The following is a 4,688-nucleotide window of genomic DNA, read 5'->3' as shown; positions in this document are numbered from 1 at the left end:
ATGAAGATGTTTCCCTAGCGCTTTCCGAGGTTAAGAGGAAGCTCTGCAAGCACTTCACTCGCATTGAAATCTGAGGAAAACAAAGGAGAAAAGTCCCCATTCTGTTGACACCAGCCATGCAAGCTGCAATAGAACTTCTCGCAGAAGTGTGACAAATGTGGAGTGGATAGTCAAAATGTCTACATGTTTGGCAGACCAGCTGCCTTGTCACACTTCAGAGGCTCCGATTGCATTTGACTGTTTGCCCGAGAGTGTTGGGCCAAGCATCCCCACACGCTGTTTTCCACAAAGCTTCAAAAGCACATTGCCACTCTCTCAAAGGTCCTCAACCTAAACTGGATCAGATGGCATACTTCCTTAGGCACAACATCAGGGTGCACCGACAGTATTACCGCCTCCCAGAAGGTACCCTCCAACTCACCAAGAGATTTATACAGACATGCCGGGTGCCCGGAAAGCGAGACTGTGATGTGCGCCTCATGACTGAACTATCCATACTGAAAGATCAGAACTGGTCGGGGGTGAAATTCTACATAAAGAACCGCATAACAGCTTAAAAGAGGGTTAAAACTTGTTGAATTTATGCAAAGTGGTTGAACAGGGCTGTAGCCTCCATGGCTAGGTGTCGGTGTAAGCAGGCATGTGGATGTCCTCAGATAGTCAAAATACATGAAACTTTCCCCATCTTGCAGTCCATGTCAGCACTTTATTCAAAGTCAAAGTGTAAATCTCATGTGGTAACTCTGGTGACAAACCGCTCCTACACATGAAAAAACAGCCAGTATTTTCCTTATGTGCAAAATAATAAACTTATTTGCAACCCTTGCATTACAACATGGTTTTGACCAGAAAACTTAAGTAAGAAAACTTACTCAATTTCTTGCCTAAGTTCCTTAATGAATCAGGCCCTACAATCTTATCTCCCTGCTTCCTGCTATACTCACTAGTGGTGTTCATGATCCCCGTGTTTTGGTTTTGGATCTGTTTTAACTTCGTGTTTTGGTGTTCGCAAAACTTCCCTTATGTGTTTTGGTTTTGAATATGTATTTTTTTGTAAAATCTGCTAGAAAATGCTAAAATCACACAATTTGGCTCTTTTCTTGTTCCTACATTATTATTAACCACAATAACATTAATTTCCAGTCAATTTTGACCACCTGACATGTCACAATAATATTTTCATCCAGTTTAGACCAAAGACTGCAGCAAGCTGGCTGGTTACTAAATGACAGAGCAACGGCACAAACACGTGGCAGTTTATAGCCCATCTAGGAAACATTGCCACACAGCAGTGATAGAAAAGAAAAGTGGTGCAAGATGGAATTGTCCTTCGGCCCTTCCACCCAACCTTATGTTAGACTGATATAATATAATTGATTGGCAGCAGACTAGACAAGGTTATAATGTCGACAATATAATGACATTGGACCTGATTCATTGGCAACCGTATCTTGTACGGAAGTTGCGATAAGTATTTAAAGATCAAACGGGGAGATAAGAAATTTGCAATTCAATAAGAAACGCAAAGTTCAAATACATGCCCACCTTCAGTCCTTTATGCAGCGTAATATAAGATGCAATGGATCTTAAGCAATTAGTTCATCTTAAGATCTGCTTCTGAACTTCCCCTTCTTATTTAAACATAAGAAAGTTGTCACAAGCCGCAGCCGTACGGCGCATCCTGGCGTGAGATAGCAGCCAAGCACGTACATTAGTTACAATGCACTGTTATCTTTGTGGCATAGAGTAGGAGGGTGTAGTGACATCCTCCAACTCCAGGGGGAGCTCTCGCATGATTCTAATCTGTCATTTATATTTTCATACATGTTCCTGGTTTGTGATATGACCTATGCTAGTTCTAAGCTAGTAATTAGCAGCCTCCTGAGGCCGATTGTCAGCCCTGTCCTCCTTCTTTCTGATTTGTCCATCAAAGTATTTAAGGCAGTGAGGACTGGGCCTCACTGCCGGTTATATTCCCTGCTCCCAAGCATACTTCTCCTGCTGTTGCATTCCTGCTGTTTTCTGTATCACTGTTGCTGACCCCTGGCCTGGATTTTGACATTGCTGATTTGCCTGTGACCCTGACCCCTTGCTTGGATACTGATGCAGCTGTTTGCCTGTGACCCTGATCTCTCACTTGAAATCTGACACCACCGAATTGCCTGTGACCCTGAAACCTTTGCCTGGATACTTGACACTGCTATTTCATCAGTTACCCAGGTCCTTTGCCTGGATTCAGACACAGATCTCCTGTCTGTTCAGTCCACCAAGCCTGGGCCTTGTAGTGCTGCGAGACTGTATACTACATTCTGCCAGAAGTTCCTCCTCTTTGTAATCACCTGCGCTACAATCTCAGGTTATCAGCTCCTACTACTAGAGAACAAGACCTGGGGGCATCTGAGTACCTGTGAGCAAGTTCAGCTCTATGGGAAAGGCGGCTGCTATAGGCGAAGACCTCTGAAGCGGTTCTAGGAGTTGATACCTGGGGCGTGATCCATAACATTATAACCGGCCCAAAAAAAAATAGTGAGTGACTATCCTGAATTCCGGTTGCCATGGAACCTAGTCCAGCTCAAGTATTGGTGGGTCAAATCCAGACCTTGTCCCACATGGTCCAAGAGCTATCTCAGCGGCTATCTGCACAAGAGAAGGCTTCAAGGACTTCGCAGGTCATCCAATCTCCTGCACTGGAGCCGAAGATGAACTTATCAGATCGCTTCTCAGGAGACCATAGACTCTTCCGCAACTTCCAAGAAAGTTGCAAGCTTTATTTCAGAATAAAGCCTCACTCTTCGGGGTCACAACAACAAAGAGTGGAAATAATTATTTCTCTTTTGCAAGGGGATCCCCAGTCCTGGGTGTTCAGTTTAGATCCTAACAGCCCTCATTTTCAGTTTGTGGACGCATTCTTTAAAGCACTGGGGCTACTTTATGATGACCCAGATCTTGTGGCTTTAGCAGCGGCGCTGCTTCGAACTTTAAAACAAGTCGACGTACTGCTGAGGAATATTGCACTGACTTCAGACGCTTGTCCTTGGACAGTGAATGGAACGACCCAGCTCTCCACAGCCAGTTCCATTTAGGCCTTTCTGAACAGATTAAGAATTCCCTTGTCCAGTATCCCACAGTGGGATCCCTCGAAGAGCTTATGCAGTTGGCTATTCGGATTGACCGAAGGTTCAAGGAAAGGAAAGCAGAGAAGGAAAGTCTTCGCCCTATTTCCCTGTTCCGTCTCAACTTTCTTCCGGCGATCAGGTTGAACCCATGCAACTGGGAGCCTACCAGTAGCCCCCTGAAGAACGAACAAGGAGACGTACACTGGGCTTCTACTTATACTGCGGAGAGAAGAGACATCTGCTTCGTACCTGTCCCGTTATGTCGGGAAAAGACCAGGCCAAGTGAATATGGAGAGAGTACACTTGGGCCTACAGGTCATCTCTCCAAAAGATTCCCTACTAATACCTGCCCAGATCACGTATGGTGGACAAGATATTTCTGTTCCCGCATTCCTGGACAGTGGAGCTGCTGGAAACTTTATAGACTTGACTCTTGCTCGGTCCCTGGGTTTTTCAGCTGTTCCCCTTGAATCTGTCATCGCTGTGTATGGGCTGGATGGGAATCGCCTGAACAGGGGTGAAATCCATCATCGCTCACCTCCTTTGCAGTTGAAAATGGGTGCCCTTCACTCCGAGGCTATCTCTCTGTACTTAATTCACTGCCCTTCGGTACCTCTGATCCTGGGTTATCCTAGGCTTGCTCTCCATAAGCCCCGTATGGACTGGACTAAGGGCTACTAAACTATGGGTTTGAAAAAGTGGATATGTTGCCTATAGCAACCAATCATATTCTAGTTACCATTTATTTAGTATATTCTACAAAATGATAGTTAGAATCTGATTGGTTGCTATAGGCAACATCTCCGTTTTTTCAAAAAGTATAGTAAATATAGCCCTAAAGGTGAGATAACTTAGTGGAGCTCTCTGTGCTCATCCTCTTGTTTATCTTTGCTGCTCAGGGTTACCCATACTTGCCCAGAGCAGCTACCCTTTCCTTACCGGGAATTCCAGGATGTTTTTCCAAGTAGGAAGCAGACATTCTCCCTCCTCATCGGGAGTATGACTGTGCCATTGATCTGATCCCAGGCTCCAGATTACCCAAGGGAAGATTATACGCTCTGTCTATTTCGGAGACTCAAGCCATGGAATCATATGTAGAGGAGAATCTGCAGAAAGGCTTTATTAGACCCTCCAAGTCACCTGCTGAGGCAGGCTTCTTCTTTGTGGCCAAGAAAGATGGCAGTATGAGGCCTTGCATTGATGGGTTAAATAATATAACCATAAAGAATACCTACCCCATGCCACTTATTTCGGTCATCTTTGATCAGCTTAAAGGAGCTAAAATCTACTCAAAGATTGATCTTCGTGGAGCGTACAATTTGATTGAAAGGCGACAAATGGAAAACGGCTTTTAATACCCAAACTGGTCACTATCAATACCTTGTCATGCCGTCCGGTCTCAGTAACGCTCCAGTCGTCATTCAAGACTTAATTAATGACGTCCTTCGTGAATTTCTGGGCTCCTTTGTAGTAGTTTACTTAGATGACATCTTGATCTACTCCCACTCATTAAAGCAACATCGAGAGCACTGGATAGGAGCCCAGTGGCAGGGAGGAAAGCTGGCTAACAGG

The sequence above is a fragment of the Mixophyes fleayi genome, chromosome 3 (genome assembly GCF_038048845.1).
Source record: "Mixophyes fleayi isolate aMixFle1 chromosome 3, aMixFle1.hap1, whole genome shotgun sequence".
Lineage (NCBI taxonomy): Eukaryota > Metazoa > Chordata > Amphibia > Anura > Limnodynastidae > Mixophyes > Mixophyes fleayi.
The sequence above is the reverse complement of the archived record's forward strand: the minus strand, read 5'-3'. Positions refer to the sequence as shown.